General features: G+C 40.8%; 1 protein-coding gene across 1 annotated transcript in view; it reads right to left on the bottom strand.

Annotated features, from left to right (window-relative positions):
• LOC103720437 (NADPH--cytochrome P450 reductase-like) overlaps nucleotides 1-21,038 on the bottom strand; it is a 94,502-nt gene that overhangs the window by 25,526 nt on the left and 47,938 nt on the right.

Here is a 21,038-nt window from a genome sequence, read left to right as displayed (position 1 = left end):
ATTGAATAGCATACTAGGGCAAAATTAGACTAATCTTTTATTGAACCCACTGCTTAATAGTTGATTAGATTAGAATCATACTCTTGCTAAGGTTAAGCTTCACTAAGCATCCATACAACTTAGCATAATTAATCTAAAAGATTAGAAGTAGTTTAAAAGTTATTAAAAGACCCAATTCACCCCCCCTCTTGGGTTGTCACCTTGGGCAACAAGTATGTAGCCTATTTTCTCACAGTCCAAAACAATTTTGAGGTTTCTTAGCCAGTCCTTGTAATTGGTTCCGGTCAGTCGGTTGGTCTCAAGAATACGGGTCAAAGGGTTTGAAGCTGACATTGTACTGCAGAGAGTAAAAGATTCTAGTTAGACTTTTTACTTGATCCTAATCTGTTCTAAGGTCTTTTTAGAACAAATGTAACTCCCTATTTTCTCGAATCCCTCACACTCCCTTGGTAGGAAAACGGAAATCCCACACGACTAGAATTTCTAGTGGGTACTGCGGTCCCACCGATTTACATGCCACCTCACCTAACAGTTATTGGTGACACATAGATTGATGAATGTACAACTCTTGTACAATGCTTCTCAAGCATGTTGCAGTGTAACTTGGTCTCTAAGCCATGAAAACCTCACCTAACAGTTATTGGTCCATTTCTTAGTTAAGTCAGACCCACCGTATAACCGTAGGAATAAAGTCGTCATTGGGTCCTCACCTAACAGTTATTGGTGCCCAACCCCATCTTTACCCTACAACATCTCATGTCTATAGAGAGGTCCAGCCCCCCGATGCAACTTGCCCACTGTGTCCAGCCGAGACAAATCAACATCAGAAAGACCTTAGCAGTCTCTACAGTGGAAGACCTATTGACTTAATATTGGTTAATCAGGTCTTAGTGTTTGCAACTTGAGCTCTTCATAAGAGGTAATCGAACAATTGGCCAGGTAAGCAGGGGAGGAGGCTCCCCTTACTCAGAGAGTAAGGTCCTAATTAAGTAACCACCTTTCATGCTTTCCTAGACACCAATTAGATCAATTAATCTAATATGACTTGCTCATGTCGGTTCACTCTCGACTTGATTGAGGAGGTTTTGATTTAGGTCTCAATTGGGTTTGCTACATCACATGTAAACCTATCTACCCGACTCACATTCACATCACATGCAAACGGCACATTGCAGGCAGTTATAATCGCAGCAATAATTAAAGCTAAACTTTAAATAGGTGATGATCATGGATTCTAGTTAGGTCGTATTACAAGCACATGCACGTCAATCGATCAACTGGTCTTCAACTCTTGAATTGGTTCCAAGCCTTCTTGATTCGATCCTTTACCAACTCTTGATCCAATCGCCATCAACCGCTTAGACCCCTGCTCATTCATGCATCATCTTCGACTTGATCATTGACGTACATCACATCACAGAAATACAACCAGATATAAAATAAAAATAAAAATAAATTACATCTCCCTTTTAGGAGGCACGCAGGCCTCTCAAAATATTAAATAAGATGCATGCAAGCATCTGAAAAATTACATGACATTACAGATCACATCGCAGGTCATTACATTCGATACCAAAAGGGTTTGAATCCTATGATCATCACCACATGCATCTCATGCATGATTTTATCTAATCTGATTTTAATTTTATTATGCAACCATCTGAGATCCAGATCATGCAATACCTTAATTTTAAACATCATAATCATATCATAATTTTAAAACTAACATCGCATGATCGATCTAACAAAATCAGCATGCTGAAAATTTTCAGCATCACGAAATTTCAGCACGCAGAATTTTTCAGCATGCATAATAATTAAAAAATCAGAACTAATTCATAATTAATTAACTATTATCTTAATTGGATCTCCAAAACCATAGATCTGATACCACTGTTGGATTGCCCCACAGCGGCGCGACGTTCGCGGCGGAATCCGCATGCCGGGCCCGGTGCATCGCATACGCCGGAACAGGATCGGGTAGATTTCAAAATTTTTCTGAATCAAAACGATTCAGAACCCTTTTGAATTAAGATGGGGACTAAACTAAGATCTAATAATTAATTATGAATTGTTAAACTACTAGAAAAACAGAAATATAAAAGTTCAAATGAAGATCTCATCTTCACCTTTGTGCGGGTAGAAGAACACCGCAACCGATGATCGTGGTTTGGTTCCTTGTAGCCGCACAAATGTCCGGCCTCTACAAGTATCCACACGAGGTTGCTGAAGATCAGAGATGGGGCTTCACCGGGGTGCTAGCTCCTTGCAAAAGCCTCTCTTGGATGTCGAAGAAGAAGGAAGAAGAAATCACAAGGATCCCACCTTGTGCATCCTTCAAAAGGAAGAAGAAAACCCTTCACTGTTTTGATTCTTTTCTCTCTCTTTTTGCTATTTAAAAATCCCCAAAAACATGGCCTTGCTGCCCCACGCCTGGGAGAAGAGCTCTGATTTTTCTTGGGGCGTGGGGCTCCCTTTTTATAGGGTTCAAAACCCTATGCGCCAGGAAACCTATTCCTAATAGGTTTTCTGGTGCCTTTCTTTATTGGCGGGCCCCTTGATTCTTGGAAAGAATCAAGAGGCGTTGGCTCCCAGCAAAGAAGGAGAGGGGGCCACGCCCCTCCTTGTCCTCTTGGCTGCCCCCTCTTGCCTATTTTGACCCCTCAAAATAAGGCATCAAGAGGGAGGCTCCAATAATAGGAAAAAGGCTGAATTTGGCAGGATTTTCAAGGACTCGATCTAGCCAACTTTTGACTAGGATTTGAGTCAAATTTCTTTGGGTCAGACCCAACATAATTTGACTCAATTAATCAGCAAATCAAAGACTTAATTATAATCTAATTATAATTATTTAATTCTTCCATTTAACTCACTAACTCTTAGTGGGTTATTTCAAACATCAATCTCATTGACATTGTGATTCCAAATCACAATTCGACAATCCTAATAATCAGAACCCCTAATGTGTGTGACCTCGTAGGTTCTAATCTAACTGGTAATGAGACATATTGAGATCTCCATCTCAATATCACTGAAACACCTTTCAGTGGACTGAAACACTTTCAGTTCTACTCGTCAGGATTTACCGATCATCAGGTAAATTCCCGTGAGTCCCAACATCCACAAGTGACACCTAGCAGTATGTAGTGGCAACCCAGTAGAATAGAATAATGAACCTCTAGGTGCAGTTATCGTGTGATACAGTCCTACTATCGTGGATTCCTACAGGACGGAGGTCATGGACAACTCGTCAAATCCCATCGTCTGTCATATGTCAAGATTTATTCGACTTAAGTTCGAGAGTGGAAAACTCTTTCTCCACTGTGCATACTGCCCCGGCCGAGGTCTTACGAACTCAGTCTTATAAATCACATAGGATCTCTCCTTATCTATCAAGGTCGATAGATTCCTTATAGGTGCATACCCTACTCCTACAGTGAACTTACTGCAGCCAATCTACACTGCATGGACCCATATGGCTAGAGACCATGTATGTGTGCAGTCAAACTACAATAACCTCACTGTGAGTAGCCGAAGCACCGCAGGTCAAAGGACCAGTCACACTACTGCAACATCAAGCAAGTCACTGACGAGTGGATAGACATCCAAGTGACTTCTTGTCTTGGTCACGCTCAATACCCTTGTTCTCCAACAAGCACCTGCACTATCACTTCAGTGTCCCTACACTGTGGACTCAAGTCTCGTCCATCCAGAAGGAAAGTGATCTGTGCACTGATCGGATCGATCACCGTCCTCGTGATGATCCATTGATCAGGAGCATTTAGAAATTAATCACCAATGATACATAGCTCAAATTCTCAACTCTTGAGAATATGCATCGTCATCTTATTAATTTCTTGGACGATTCATAGACACATAAATAATATGAATGAAAAGATGCCTTTTATTTATTCAATAATAAATAGTCAAGTACAAAATTATGCCCCTAGAATTAATAATGTGTCAACCAGATTGGCTTCTAGGGCATACATCTAACAGTCCAACCATACGAGAGTCATAAAATAATTCAATCATTCCATTACTAAATTTAAAAGAAAATCTTGATTGATCAAGTTTTGACACAGAAATTAATTCCGTCTCATTGTCGGTACAAAAAATATATTTTCCAAAATAAGAGAAAAACTAGACTCCAAGGATAACTTCACTGCTCAAATAAACTCAACTTTAACTTGAACTCCATTTCCAACGCACAGGTTCTCTTCATTCTCACTTGGCCTTCATCTCCTTATTAATCCCTGTCGAAGTCTTCTTTTTCTCCAACCAAGCCTTAAACTTAAAGCAATCCTTTTGCCAATGACCTTTCTTTTTGCAGAATTTATATTTGTCATTCTTCTTCATAATTCCTTTAGGACCACTAGAAGTCTGCCCACCAGACCTTTTGTTTTTGATTGTAGTGAGGTTTGTTGCCCTTATGCAACTTAGCCTTATGATTATGAGAAGGCCTCTTATTCTGAGAAGGCTGATGGGTCAGTTGCATAGTTTCAACAATCTCACGACGTATTCTATACACCTCTTGGGCACACATAGCAATCAAATTATTCCAATTTTATTTGTCACGCTGGGCATTATAAGCAACCTTAAGCTGATTAAACTGACTAGGAAGGCTATTAAGAATATGATAGACAAGAAAAGGCTCTGCAATGGAAACTTTAAGAGCTTCCAATTTAGAACTTATGTGCAACATTTTCATGATGTACTCCCTAACTTCACAAACACCATCATATTTCATATTCATAAATTTATCCATTAGGTCCCCAGTCTCAACCTTATCAGACTCAACAAATCGCTGTCTTATAGCATCCAAATTTTTTTTAGCATTGTCGTGGTCCGGTATAGCACCCATAATGGAATCAGATATGGAACGCTTGATAATCTTCAAACATAGCCTGTTAGCTCTTTTCCCTTTGACATACTCAGCCTTGTATTTGATAGTGCTCTTATCTGTTGGTTTTGAAGGCTTCTCCTCCAAAGCAAAATCTAAACTCAAGAGACCTAGTGCTTTTTTTTTCGTTTTCATCTCAAATAATTATTTTCAGTCAAGATTTCAACAACAGACAATTGGCTTGAAAGGGAAGAGGCATTCAAAACTATGGAAACAACATATTTTATTTAATATCATCCAAATGTGATGCATGCAATCAATGGATGATAACATATCCATCTAATCAACTTGGGCTATTAATTAGATAGTCCGTAATCAACTTGAAAAACATATAAGTCTAATTACGGTAAGAGCTTCGGTGCATCATTGTAGAGTCGCTTTTGGGCTAACAATACAACACACTATAAAGTACTTTTAAGACATATCATGAAGCCAATTAATAAAATCACATAACTTTCAAACACCATCACCTTTGGGCAGAAGAATGATTCTAGGCTAATGCAATCCCATTAATCACTTCATATTATTTTTCCAAATCATCATACACAATAACACCTTCGGGCAAGTTATTGCATTTAATGATCTGGCAGAATGCAATGCTACCTTTTTTTATGAGAAAATCAAATAAATATCAGTGAGTGTGCCACTTTGGTGGCTACCACCCACTTCAATTTCAAAATATTCTCTTAATGGAAAAAGGATAGTCTTTATGCCCAACAAATTTCAATCACAAGAATAATGGTTCATGTGACAAAAACATAACCATCAAATATACTACAAATATAATCAAAAACATATGTGATTGATCAAACAAAAATATTAATTACAAAAAGTATATATGGTAGCAAGAAATGTCCAAAATTTAACAATTTATTAATTTGACACCTTAATAATTAATATGCATGAGGGCCTTGATTCAGATTATTCAATATTTAAATAAAAATTAAATGGGTTACTAACTCTTAGCCCCAAGTCCAAAACCCATTATGGTCCATTAGGATGCAATGCAAGTAAAATAAATATGGGCTGACTAAATAAAAAGGCCCAAGTTGCAATTATGGACATATTCAGATTGGGCTTAGTAGGCCAAAAAAAAATCCTAAAAATTATTCCTCCCTATTTTCCTTCTTCTTCCCAGCGCCACCACTGTTCCTTTTTTTTTTTTTTGGGAAGCAGCCCATGGCTGCTACCCATTGCTGCCCTATGGTGGCATCCCATGGCTGCCACCCATGGCGCACCCATGCTGGCCACTGCGAGTGGCCAACGAGGCTCCCCGGGCCGTCGCGTTGCCATGAGACACGCGGCCGGCTGTGGGGTGGCCGAGAGATGGCCCCATGGTCGAGCCTGGCGGTGTCTCGAGCGACATCCACGATCTGGGGCCGGCCGTGGGGTGGTTCAGGATGCGCCCGCTGCTTCCCAGCCGCGGGACCATGCTGTCCGCCTCTTGGGGAGGCCTGACGCGAGTCCAGGAGGCCTTGCCTCCCCTTCCTCTTTTTTTTGTTTCATCATCCTCCATGTTTAGATCTATAAGGGGATTTGAAATGGGAAGATGGAAGAAGATGAAGTCTGCAGGAGAAGGAAACAGGGAGATTTTTTTTTAATCCAAAAATAATATACAATCATGTTACTAGCAAATCTGAATTAAAATCAAATCAGATATTTGATTATCAATGAAAAATCTATGCATGCAGATTTATGCAGAAGATCCATTCACCAATGCATAAAATTAATCCGTAAGTCCAGATGAAATCATAATTGTGTATGAAGGATTGTAATCTTAGTATGGAGGCTCTGATACCAATTGTTAATTATAAATTATAACATGCTAAGATTTAGAATCACAACAGCATAGTATTGAAGTTTGAGAGATATACCTGCGGACGACATATTGAAGATTTTCTTCAAACACTGAAATAATAGCGGCTGAATCTTTCCTTCCTTGCTCCTCACAAAAGATAGCCGTCAATGGGGCAAGCTATCAACCATATGGAGAGGAGAGGGGGACCTAGCCTTTATATAGGAAACATAAAGGAGCCTTCCCATTAAAGGCTCCAAAACCTAATTGGGTCTCATGGCCTACATACCAAAATTAGCACAATAAATAGGACTCAATCCTATACATTCAAGGTGCACCAAAGCTCATAAAACAAAATGATCACACATCATATTGGGCTTAACCATAATACCATTCTGAGCTATCACTACAGGAAAACAAACCTATCCCGACGCTTTTTTGGACCTTTGGCGACGCTAATAAAAGTCGGCTAAAGTACAACCGATGTAAAGCGAGCGTCGCCAAAGCGTCGGCGATACCAGAGTGGCAAAAGTTTTTGCCGACGCAGGACGAAAGCATCGGCAAAAACCGGGATTTGCCGACGCTTGCGTAGCGTCGGCGATAACCCGACGGATAATTTCCTCACGGTTTTCCTCTTGGTTTTCCCGATGCTTTTTAGCGTCGGCCATTCCCGACACTTTAAAGCATCGGCAAAAGTGGATCTGCCGACGCTAATGTAAGCGTTTGAAGCGTCGGAATAAGCGTGCCGATGCCGTGCCACGACGTGTTTTACCAACACTTAAAAGCGTCGAATTATTTTTTTAAAAAAATAAAAACACCAATTCATATTGTAAAACACACATTACAAAACATACATTATAACAATATAAACCTGTTACATTGATACATTGACACAAACTCAGATCATTCGAAATATGAATATTGTCATATCTGATTAAAAATTTGCTTAATAAGTTTCAAATTACAATGTACTCTGAAAATAAGAAACATATACATATCAAACTCATAAAAGATAATCTAGAATGCATCAGGGATGGAATTCAACTCCATCATCATCAGCTCTATAAGCGTTTGAAGTATCAGGAATCTACAAAAAAAAAAGAGAAACCTTAGAAGTTAGGAATAATATGATACATTAACTCATATACATAATTAATAATATGTAAAGTAAAATATATATAGTTATTTATCTGAGAAGGTAGAAATCGTTGTAACATGGATGAAATATTCGTAAGCTGAGACTGCAAATTTGCTTGGTTTTGCTTCAGCTTTCAATAGTTGCTTAAAATGACGAACTTCTGCAGTGTTACTACCTTCTCTAGCATTTCTTGTATATGTGCCCACTAAAGACAACTGAGTGGGGGTAACTCCAACGCCATAACTCCTCACTCGACCATAATGCTCTGGGCCCATCAATTCAGCGAGCACTTGAGCTTCAATATGAATTTGTCACGTCAGATGATGATGACCCCCGATGCGCTCTGAAATAAGATTTGTTGCCCTATCCTATATCTCTCAAAAAAAAATTCAAATTAATGTATGTCGATAATAGAACCAAAAAAAATACAGCACAAGTCAAAGATATACATACAACTATATCTCTTGACTCCTCGGACAAAGCTGCCATCTCGGTGGGTGTGAGTCATCTTATAAAACTCCACCCTACAGGCTCCCTCCCATTATCATCCATCTACAACAAAAAGTATATTTCAAGAGTATATATGCTATATGATAGAATAATTTTAGATAAATTTAAAGAGTTTCAAAAAAACTTACGTATTCAGCTCTACGCCTTGCATAACTCATGGAGCCTGAAGTGTAAGAAACAATCTGCGATGCTCAAGCAGCTCTACCAATATTGGAATATGTCTTTCCCAAAAAAAATAAACAATGTAATTTATACAATGTATAAATTTCTAATCTATAATAATAGTAAATACAATCTAAGGTATTGAAAAAATATACACAATCTGAGCTCTCTCGGAAAACCAGTAGTGGACAAGCTCCCTCCACTGATGAGAGATTACATCTGGAGGACAAACACGGGCCACCTCCTCTTCAGTCATGCCCTCGTGCTTCCAATCCGCCTTTAGCTTCGCCTTATATTTTTTCCATTTGCGGTTGACGAACTTCAGCACCCAATCATGGCTATTTACAGGAAGGACAAACTTTTTCTACATCAAAGTAAAAAATGTTATATCAATGTTAAATCAAAAAATCAAATTGTGATAGTAAGCAAATTCAATTCTTTACCTCAACAACTCTAAGAAGCTCAACCTTATACGAAGGAAGCATTTCATTCCATTTCGTATAGTTGAGCGGACACAATTGTCCCTTCCGCGCAACCGACCTAAAAAAGTGGATAAAATGCTTGCAGCATTCTTGATGGGCTGCGCCAGTTCGTTGCAATGGACGATAATCTTCTTATCCTCAGGTAGGGTCCATACGTCCCGTGCTCGAGTGGGCCCTCGTGTTCTCCTCACTCTCCCAGTCCATCTATAAAATAAGAAGTCCATTAAAGGCAAATGATTTAAAATAGTTAGATTATAAGAGAAATTAATATAAAAATATAAATCAAAATACCAGGACGTCCACATCATCGGTGTCTGGACAATCTACAGGTGGCGCATGCGCAGACTGGGACTCGGACTGAGTATGGGGCTTATCGGGCTGTTGGGAACGATCAGAAGTAGATCCCACGATGTGTGCTGAAACTCAATATCTCTGAAATGTTTTCTCGCGGCATGTTGTAATCTAAAATGCACAAAAAAAAATCAATATTAGTTAAAAATTAAAAGTATAGAAATAATTTATAATTTGCAAAATAATTTAATGCATAAAAGTAATGTTTTTCTTACCATTAAGAAACTAGCCAGCTTCATTCAACATCCATCCTAACCAAACTAGTAGAATTCAGTTCATCAATTGGTGGAACATTAAAAGGCATACACTGAGTATAAGTCTCATCATTCTCCTCTGCTAACCCTTTTTCCATATCATACAAGTCCCTAGGTTTAGTCTTAATAACAACAGACCAATCTTTATCCTTCGAGTCTTGCACGAAGAACACTTGTTGAGCTAGAGATGAAAAAATAAATGGGTCATCTTTCAATAGCATACCAGTATGTATCAACCTTAAAAAATTTACTAGTGTGAAGCCATTTATATCTTGCCTCAAACCTATAGATGAATTTATATCCATCCAATCATATCGAAATAATGCTACCTTAAAGTTTCGTAATAATCTAACTCATAAACATCTGTTAGGGCACCATAATAAATTTTTCCGTCCGCCTCAACCATAACCATAACTCCACTATTTTGGGTTTTTCTAAATTTTTTACGTTTTTTGTATGAAATTTAAAACCATTTATAATGAACCCATCATATCTGTTGACAATATTGTTCGGACCTCGAGCAAGGACTATTAATTCATTGGAACAATGTCTCTCCATCATGTCAGTACCTAAAAAAAATTAAAAGTGCTACTTCATTTCAGTTCTCACTATCCTTTAACTTGGGTTTCAGCATGGTATGAACCACCCTAAAACTAAAATAAACATGGAAAGAACAGGAGAGCGGGTTAAACCGAGTAAAGGGGACAAATAATAAAGCTATTTGTGAACAACATAATAACCGAGTAAAGGTTACTAGGGATTAAAAGATTATGTTGCAATGATGTCCAAACTTAAATCTCTTGAATCAGAAGTACCAATTACCAATCAAGTAACTACCTAATATCACACCAACACCATAACAAGTCTGCATCAATTATCATATACTCTTGAAGGAAGATCCTGCGGGCCTGAGTTTTAGCATTTAAATAAAGCTTTTATGCCCTTTAATAACAGTATCAATCACATATACCACTGTCAGCTGCGCAGCCCGGCCTATTTTCTTCCTCCACGAGTGAGACCGTATAACTTTGATGGCAAACTTAAACACGTAAAATTAAGATTCAGCTTCGTAATTTCGACCCCATAATTTATTCTTTCATTATTTAAGTTCTGTTTTACGAGTCCCAAGTACTAGATTCCAATCCGTACCAACAAGCCATTTTTCTCCAAGAGACCACTGCTTAAACCAGTATGGAGCAAACAACACCACCTATAAACGTCTCCACTAATGTCCATATCCAAGCAAGTACTTCTGCCATAGAGACCAACCAATACCTCACAGTTCTGAAGGATCATCAAAGTGGATAGGAGGCGGCAATTTATTACAGAACCCTTATCCAAACGTTGCGAAATTTAGGTTGCAGGTCGCGCAGCAACACACATCTAGTTAACAATTCAACAGGAAAGTAAATATTAATGAACCATGAGGCATATATGGTTTGAATAACATATTTATAACCAAGGGAACTGCAAGATCCACACCATCTCATAATAAAATAAAGATCAGCATAAACAAGGGAAAAAATTTCCTTCCGCTGCTAATGAACCCTTATCAGGCTTCAAATAAAGTTTTTGAAAATAAGAGCAATCATAAAAGAAAACCAGACAAGAAACACATAATAAAGCACACCAAAGATTTTCCTAAGCAAACAAGCAACCAACATGAAGTACTGCAATAACCCTCTCTTGCAATAAAAGCTGACATAACCAATAAAAAACATCCCACTTATGTAGGGTAATGAATTTTGTTATGGTGCTTTTATTTAGAGGTACTGCCAAAAGGGCCTCTTCACTCAGGCCCTCAGTCCATGGGGGCTTCAGCCCACAGTGTGGAACAATCAGAATTTTTGAGGTGCTCATGCAAGGATAGGATTCACCTATCATAGGGTTTTTGGGATTACAGCTTTGTATCATTTGAGGTATCATGGGGCTTCCATGTGCTCCTGAGATTTAAGCAGTTATGTAGCTTAACGGAGAGTATGAGGATCACTTACCTCAGACGACGGCGATGTCGACAGCGGCGGAGTAGCTAGGGCTCGCTCGGGATGGAGGTGAGATGTCGGCGCGCAGCTAGGGCTTCGACCAACAGAGGATGAGGAGACGGGGCCGGGCGAGAGTTAAAGACAAGAAGAAAACAAAGAGGAGGAGGAGGAGGAGGAGGAGGAAGAGGAGGAAGAGTAGGAGGCTTACCTCAAACGATGGCAAGGTCGACGGCGGCGGAGAAGCGGAATCTTCGATCGCCGATCGGGGCTAGGGATGGAGGTGAGATTAGTTTGAGGAGGAGGAGGAGAAGGAGGAGGCTTACCTCAAACGAGGGCGAGGTCGACGATAGTGGAGAAGTCGGCGATGGAGGTGAGAAGTCGGCCCACGCACAGCTAGGGCATCGATCGATAGAAAATGAGGAGAGGGGGCCGAGCGAACGGTTGGGGGTTTTATGTTTTCTAACGACGCTTATAAGCGTCGTCGTTTCTAAAAGTTTTAACGACGCTTCATAGCGTCGTTGTTTCTTGAGATTTTCCGACGCTAGGAAAAAGCATCGGCAAAGGTTGGCGCTGAGTCAAACTTTACCGATGCTTTTCCCTAGCGTCGGAAAAAGACAGTCGGCAAAACCCACATTTGTTGTAGTGTATATGTCTGAACCATTTTATAAAATAAAAATAAACAATTAGTGTAAGCTCATATTTTGAAATTATTCAAACAAGATGATCATCCAAAGCATCGCTAGATCAGATAATTATGTTTGGAGCAAGAGGTGGCAATGGGCTCAAGTGGGCGAGTCCAACCAACACAAACAAGAGCCAATATATAAGGTGTAAGCAGCGAGGAGTCCGAATTGCGAAATAGGTGGCACATCCCCACGTGAAAAAAAACGGAAGCTTAATATTGTTCAAATAATAATTATAATAATAATAATATAAAAGCGGAAGTTTTGCTCCAACGTCGCTCTCGCAAAAGATGTGAAGCTGGTCGCTGCCACTTGGGAGGGTCGACACCTTTCAGCTCCGGATAATGATTCGGTACGCCGGGGTGGTCCAACAACTTTAAGACTCATTTAGTTCGGGTCAATGGAGGAAAAGGGAGATGCTTTTATTAGATGATAGTTTACAAAAAGAAAAAAAATATCATGCAAATAAAAATTATTTTATGAGAAAAAAATTATATAGAATATAAAAAATTAAATTTCCTCCTATTTGGAATGGGATAATTTTTGTCAAACCTAAATTTAAATTTTTAGGTAGAAATTTTTTTTCTTCTATTAAGAATATAACAAATAACCAATATGAAGCAACTCCGAAATATAAAACAATTACTTTTTAAGCATCATATAATTCTGACATTAGTTTTTTTAAAAAAATATTGAGTACGAAAAAATTCTTCAGGCGAAGCAAATGAGTTCTAATCCATCTGGTGTACACATTACGGGATAAGATCGAATAATTTTATATCAAACCAGCTCCATCGGCTCCCTGCTACTAATTTGCGTCACGTTTAGTCTGCTTGGATTGTAGGGGCTTTGCTTTCTTTTGGCACCATCAAGGAAAATTAAAACTAAAGTACATTTTCGTGAGAGTTTAATTCTGTATTTCTGTGCTTCCGTGGACAAACTTAAATAGATTCAACAATTACAATGAGAAAAAAAAAAAGAAAACCAAGAACAAGAAAAATGAGGCGGATGACAGTGAGCATTTTTACTTGGTCTGCCGACAATCAAAACCTGAGGCCTCTCTAATCCATTAGTTCTCTTGGAGATTTAAACTTATCATCTCCCCATTTGGGAAAAAATTATAAATAGAGATTTTCATCAAACATTTTGGTTATTAAGTTGCTGAAAAATCATACTTTCTATCAGAGAGCAAATAGCCTGCAGGGATGGAAAGGTATGGAACGCTTACTACCTCTCTCTCTCTCTCTCTGGGGAAGAAATCAGACAAGGAACCAAACCTTCTTCTGAGGAATCTCTCGTAGGAGAGATCGGGCCTTTCTTCTCCCCTTCTCTTTCCTCGGTGAGTAGAGATGCTGGCTTCCGGGTACTGTTAACGAGGGGACGGTAACAGTACCATGCAGAGACACAGTAACGTAACTATCATCTCTGTCTTGGACCAGCAAGGTACCATAAACTCAATTCTCTCTCTAGGCGAGTGTGGGTGTGTGTGTTGTGGGTCTGGCAGCAGGATCGACCGACAAATCTTAAAACAATCAACAGTAAGTCGATCTGGATGTCAGCACACTTTCTTAGCAATTGAATGCAATTTGTGATGGAAACGACCACAAAGGAAATAGTCCAATGAGAGCTTTTCCCCCTTCTCTCTCACTCTCCCTGGTGTAAGCAAGGGGTACCCCACCAGCTTGAAGGTCAAAAACATCATATTCGCAATCTATCTGTCAAGAAAACAGAGTATACCCCACAATTTTAAGGGTTTGTCTCTCTTTTGAGTTAACAGGATATTTCCCCTCCACTTTCGGCCACAATAACACCGCCAAATGAGTTATGGATTGCCCTCTCAACCCAATTATTGTCATTTTTTATATAGAATTGCAAGCCAAACAACTCAAGATAGAGACCACGTGTATTTGTATAATGCGGAGCCATCGATGCCATGGAGAAGCACAGTTCTGGTCTCCCCATTTCTCTAGTTAGCAGCTCAAATTAAAGGATTTTGCCAGGTGTTCGGATTATGGCAGTCCGCTTTTAAAGGATTTCCTTTCGCAGTGCAATGCCTTGATCGATGCGACGATCTGAAAAAATTATGAAACAATGATCACAGACCAAAGAGATAAAAAAGATTCTGACTACAGCAGCAAAGGCGATCATCCATATAATTTTAACATAGATCTTTTTACAAAGCATTCGCCTCTCTATGCGTCCCTGAAGCATTGCAAACACTGCAACAAACTGCACTAACACAAGTCGAGATGTTCGGATCTTAATGTAACTAGCATGCCGACACGAGCAAGCTTATTTCATCTATAAAAATTCACTGCTTGAGGCAAGCAGAACTCACGATCCACAGCAGTAGGGCTTTATAGCATTTCTGATCATCATGCATCGCGCACGCTCGAAGACATTGCGGCTCTTGACGACGACGTCGTACATGTGCACCGAGGTGAGCCTGGAGAAGTCCCTCGGGAGCGAGATGAGGTGAACCGAGGAGCGCTGGTGGAACTGGACGAGCTCGGGGTTGCTGTGGTACCCGCTCCCACCCGAGTGGCGCGAGCTTCTGCTCGAGCAACTCGTACGAGGTGATGACCTCGGCCGGTGGGGACGTGCACCAAGACCTTGCGACGGCCGCTGCTTGGCTCACCCCCGGGGACTCGACGAGGCGGACAACCCCTCTCTTGTTGAACACCCAAACACCCTGACATTTTTGAAACTTGCTGTATTTCTAGTAGTGATTAGAATTAATCAATGCTAGGGGCATGGAGAGGGAGGAGAGGTTATGGGTGAATGGAAGGGGGTGGAAGGGGGTTGGGGGGGATTTTATACTGGAGACGGGGGGCGGCAGGCACACAGAAGGAGACCCCGTTTGCCACTGGCTAATTAAGGTGGGGCCCGCCTAGGGTACTTATCTGGGAGAAAAGAGAGAGACGTAGTTCAGGACCACTTTTAGGGTGCAGATGCGTCCCTCCCTCCCGTCACGAGGATGCGGGACCGGGGAGAAGCTCACTTCTGGATTTTTCTTGTCTCCCCGCACGCGCAGGGTAGACAGCTCCATGCCGTTGCAAATTTATTTTTTTTTCCACTTTTGGATAATATAGCTGCCAATTCTAGAATACTGATATGGACCACCTTCATATGCCCACAAGGCAAAAGATAAGGATCAGAAAGCTTGCTTGATTAGCTCCAATCGAATCCTCTGATATTTAAGTGATACCGATAGTGGAGAATAGTGGAGCATTCATTTTCTATCGAGGTTCTTTTAAGCTTTTTTAATAGTGGGATCTCGCATCGTCAGTGAATCATATGCTCTAACAAATTTAGGATTGTGCTGTAATAAATTACTAATGTGGCAAAGCAACCTAGGAACATACCTCAATCGGTTAACACATAATGGAATCATTGAAACCACGTGCGCACCCAGGTGACGATACTAGGTTGCCTCTACCACGAAGTAGTTCTGCTTTGTTCGGGTTGATCATCGAAGCCGTCAGGCTGAGTAGAGAGACTTTGATTCTGTAAGTCGGCTGCTTTTGGTTTGCTCGTCTTATCTTCTAGGTCGGCTCAAGGGGCTTGATCGAAATGCTTTGAAGAATTTTTGCGGCACTCGAGCTGCTATATGGATGATAAGTTAGACGAACATAATCGCGGTGCATCACCTTGATCATTTATTGACATAATGATACCCCCAATTTCTTGTCTGAAATGTTGCTTTGGTTTGGAGGAAGAAAGTACCGTTTTGTTAGACTCCATGCCACTTTAACAAGGGTAATAGCTCTTGGATGATGGTCCCCTGAAGGACGAGTTCTAACTCAGTCTCCTGAGGGAACGCCAACCGTCACATATAAGAAGGATGTCACATGGATCCGCTATCTGGTCAGATGGATCGATCCAGGACGTCCAACAATATAAAAAGTGAGGGATAGCCTCTTGTGAATCCTTAACTATATGATGGTTTTGGCCGGATTTTTCTTGTCTCCCCGCACGCGCAGGGTAGACAGCTCCATGGCCGCTGCAAATTTGTTTTTTTTCCACTCTTAGATAATATAGCTGCCAATTATGGAATACTGATATGGACCACCTTCATATGCCTACAAGGCAAGAGATAAGGATCAAAAGCTTGCTTGATTAGCTCCAATCGAATCCTCTGATGTTTAAGTAATACCGGTAGTGGAGAATAGTGGAGCATTCATTTTCTATCGAGGTTCTTTTAAGCTTTTTTAATAGTGGGATCTCACATCATCAGTGAATCATATGCTCTAACAAATTTAGGATTGTGCTGTAACAAATTGCTAATGTAGCATATCAACCTAGGAACATACCTCAGTCACTTAACACATAATGGAATCATTGAAGCCACGTGCGCACCCAGGTGACGGTATTAGGTTGCCTCTACCACGACGTAGTTCTGCTTTGTTCGGGTTGATCATCGAAGCCGTCAGGCTGAGTAGAGGGACTTTGATTCTGTAAGCCGGCTATTTTTGGTTTGCTCGTCTTATCTTCTAGGGGCTCAAGGGGCTCGATCAAATGCTTTGAAGAATTTTTGCGGCACTCGAGCTGCCACATGGATGATAAGTTAGACGAACATGATCGCGTTGCATCACCTTGATCATTTATTGACATAATGATGCCCCCAATTTCTTGTCTGAAATGTTGCTTTGGTTTGGAGGAAGAAAGTAACCGTTTTGTTAGACTCCATGCCACTTTAAAAAGGGTAATAGCTCTTGGATGATGGTCCCTCAAAGACGAGTTCTAACTCAATCTCCTGAGAGAATGCCAACCGTCATAGATAAGAAGGATGTGACACGGATCCGCTGATCTGATCAGATGGATCGATCCAGGCCGTCCAACACTATAAAAAGTGAGGGATACCTCTTGTGAATCCTTGACTATATGATGGTTTTTGCTGGATTTTCTTGTCTCCCCGCACGTGCAGGGTAGACAGCTCCATAGCTGTTGCAAATTTGTTTTTTTTTCCACTCTTAGATAATATAGCTGCCAATCCTAGAATACTGATATGGACCACCTTCATATGCCTACAAGGCAAGAGATAAGGATCAGAAAGCTTGCTTGATTAGCTCCAATCGAATCCTCTGATGTTTAAGTGATACTGGTAGTGGAGAATAGTGGAGCATTCATTTTCTATCGAGGTTCTTTTAAGCTTTTTTAATAGTGGGATCTCGCATCATCAGTGAATCATTTGCTTTAACAAATTTAGGATTGTGTTGTAACAAATTGCTAATGTGGCATAACAACCTAGGAATATACCTCAATCGCTTAACACGTTATGGAATCATTGAAGCCACATGCGCACCCTGGTGACGGTACTAGGTTGCCTCCACCACGAAGTAGTTTTGCTTTGCTCGGGTTGATCATCGAAGCCGTTAGGCTGAGTAGAGGGACTTTGATTCTATAAGGCGGCTGCTTTTGGTTTGCTTCTCTTATCTTCTAGGTCGGCTCAAGGGCTCGATCAAATGTTTTGAAGAATTTTTGCGGCACTCAAGCTACCACATGGATGATAAGTTAGACGAACATGATCGCGCTGCATCACCTTATCATTTATTGACATAATGATGCCCCCAATTTCTTGTCTGAAATGTTGCTTTGGTTTGGAGGAAGAAAGTAACCATTTTGTTAGACTCCATGCCACTTTAAAAAGGGTAATAGCTCTTGGATGATGGTCCTCCAAATGACGAGTTCTAACTCAGTCTTCTGAGGGAATGCCAACCGTCACAAATAAGAAGGATGTGACATGGATCCGCTGATCTGATCAGATGGATCGATCCAGGCCGTCCAACACTATAAAAAGTGAGGGATAGCCTCTTGTGAATCCGTCCTGGGGGCTTTTGAACATCCTTTTTGTAGCTCTAAAAGATTTTCACAAAGCCAATTTGCCGAATCATCCTTGACTATCTCTATATGATGGTTTTGGAGCCTTTTCTCTTTCTTCTTCTCCGAGGAGGTTGATTCTTTTTGCTAATCTTCCTCTTTCAATTTTATATGCCCAGTTGCTTTTGTGAAGGGTCATGGAGAAAGTGGTTGAGGTTGAGGCTGAGTTGGGATTCCTCCAAAGCAGGCCAGTGGTCAGATGGCTCTTATGGATACTAATGTCAGTTGAAAGGTGGCTATATGGAGGCCGAGTTGAGGGCCATTGAGGATATGGTAGAGGTCCAAACTCTAGGCTGTTGAAATTGGAATGGAATTATAGGCAGCTAGGTAACAAGCCGTCGAGGCTCAAAGAAGGGTTCTCCAAGCAATGGAGGAGTACAAATCTTCGACTGACTTCTGGTAGGAGATCACCAAGTCATTCCTACAAGATTTCTAAGAGTGTCAGAAAGGAGAAACAAAGCTTTAATCCGACCTTATCCATCTTGCACCTAGTGGGAGCCATACTAAGAGGGGGCAAGATTCGATAGGCGAGCACGGTTAATTGGAGTGGGGAGTAGACATCCATGCAGGCCTCCTCCTTGAGCTTCTTCATGCCACCATGGAGACGCAAGACAAGGTGGAGGGTAGTCTCCTGAGCATGGTGACTTTGAGAGAGTCATCGACCTTGTGGGGCTGAAGTCGGGCTGGTCTGAACCTCTGTTTCTTGTAATGTAGTAGTCTAGTTTGGTCTTTGACTTGTCATGTAATCGAACATTGTCATTGTAACAGAATTATTTTTAGGTGTACCTTTTCTTTTGCTTGTTGTTTAGATGTTTGCATGCTCAAGGTCATCTCAAGAACGCTGAGGTAGGCTCGGTTAGGTTAAAGATATAAGTTTTTGATGTCGGCTAAATAAAGTCAGAAAATTGAGATAAGGTCCGATTCGAATAGGTTGAAATATCTGAGATCAACCGAATGCTTTGAGATGAGGCCCTGGCATCTTTAGTTGTTAGCCGAGATAAAGATAAGATCATGAGTTTATAGTAAGATGAGATAATAGCAAAATAAGCTAAGCTGAAGTAGAGACTAGCTGAGATAACCATAAGTGCTTCAGAAACATGATAATAATGCCTCTTACAGGTAGGCTGAGATATGAGCAAAATTCCATAGTGGTCATAGCATCGGCATATAGATATACATTAAAAATATTAGAGATTTTTTTTGGAGTAGAATATAATCCTTTTTGGGCCTTCGAATCTTTGATTAGTTGGTTTTTTCAGGTTGTCGATGCTCGAATGATTGAACCAAGAGTGCTTCCTCCCATTCGAGCTTAATTTATATTAGAACTTCTAATCGGTTGGGTTCTTGTAGTTGATGATGCTCAATGTTCGAATCAAGCATGCTTCCTCCCATCCGAGCCTAGTTTGTATTAGGACTTTTGATCAGTTGGTTCTTTTGGTCTGTGATGCTCGAGTGATCAAATCGAGCGCGCTTCCTCCCATCTGAGCCTAGTTTGTACTAGAACTTCTTATCGGTTGGGTTCTTTGGTTGGCATGCTCGGATGATCGAACCAAGCATGCTTTCTCCCATTCGAGCCTATTTTATACTAGACTTCTTGAACTTTCCAGCCAATCCTGAGGTCTCTCTACTGGAGTACCTAGAGTTTAGCCCTTTGGGTTTATCTCTCTAGCCATGTTGGCTCATGGAATGGTGGTCCCAGGCACTTAAGATGTCTCCATGGAAGTACCTAGAGTTCGACTCTCTGGGTTTAGCTCTCTAGCCATGTAGGCTCATGGAACAAAGGTCCCTGACACTTCTAGGATGTCTCCATGGGTTAGTCATGATTAGACGTTTCAAAATGTTGCTTCGGAGAAGGACTAAAATATATTTTCATTGCTCATTAGTAACATAAGGTACAAAGTTCAATTTAACAATTCTTACTATGGCCAACCTCGAGAATATTAGAGCTTGATTACTTGATGGTCTCCTTATCCAATAGTCATGATCTTTCCAGGATCTGGTCTTGTTGCTTGGGCCTTTTGATCACAGGCTTAGTCCTGTCAAAGCCCCTCTATGGATGGAGATCACCCCGATGAGTGGTCTGTTGCTGTCTTTCATGTTCGGGATTCACACATTCCGCTCAACACTCTCCCACCAGTTGCTGATATAGTGGTGGAGATGTTCCCATTGAATGACGGCTTTGATCTCATCCCTCACCTGGAGGCATTTATCATATCCGTGGTCTTTGTGGAACCAGCAAAATTTGTTTGGGTCCCTCTTATTAGCAGGCGCCTTCATTTTCCAACGTTGGCTGAGATATTCTCGATTTTGGACTTCCATCATGATCTAGGCTCTTCGAGCATCGATAGGGGTTGTACCTCTCGAACTTTCAAGGTGGGCTCCGAGGTCGCATAGCGACCCCTCCTTCTCATCTTTTCTTCCTTCTCAGCTCGTCCTTCTTCTTGCGGCCTAGGTATTTTTTTTCCATTTCTTCCTTTCACTACCTCTCTTCGACCTGCCACAACCTACTCAGCTTGGATATATTTGTCCGCCTGGGAGAGGAATTTGGCCAAATCCTTCGGGGGCCTCTTATCCAACGAAAAGCTGAAGTGCGAGGTGTTTAGCTCATTCATTGCTGCAGCCACCGTGATGGATTGATCTAGCTCTCACACTTCCAAGGTTCTAGTGTTGAGCTAGTTAATATAGCTTTGAAGGGCTTATCCTCCTTCTGCTTGATGGCAACAAATCAGTGGAGGTCCTCTTCTACTTTTTGATACTAAGGAAGTGGCCGATGAACTGGTGGCTAAGTTGATCAAAAGAGCTGATCGAGCTCGACCGAAGGCTTGAAAACTATATTTGACCATCTTTTTGAGAATGGTCAAGAAAGCTCAGCACATCACATCATCATTGACTCCTAGA

This window comes from Phoenix dactylifera, unplaced genomic scaffold (genome assembly GCF_009389715.1).
Source record: "Phoenix dactylifera cultivar Barhee BC4 unplaced genomic scaffold, palm_55x_up_171113_PBpolish2nd_filt_p 000857F, whole genome shotgun sequence".
NCBI classification, from domain to species: Eukaryota; Viridiplantae; Streptophyta; class Magnoliopsida; order Arecales; family Arecaceae; genus Phoenix; species Phoenix dactylifera.
This window is presented reverse-complemented; position numbering and strand designations above follow the sequence as displayed.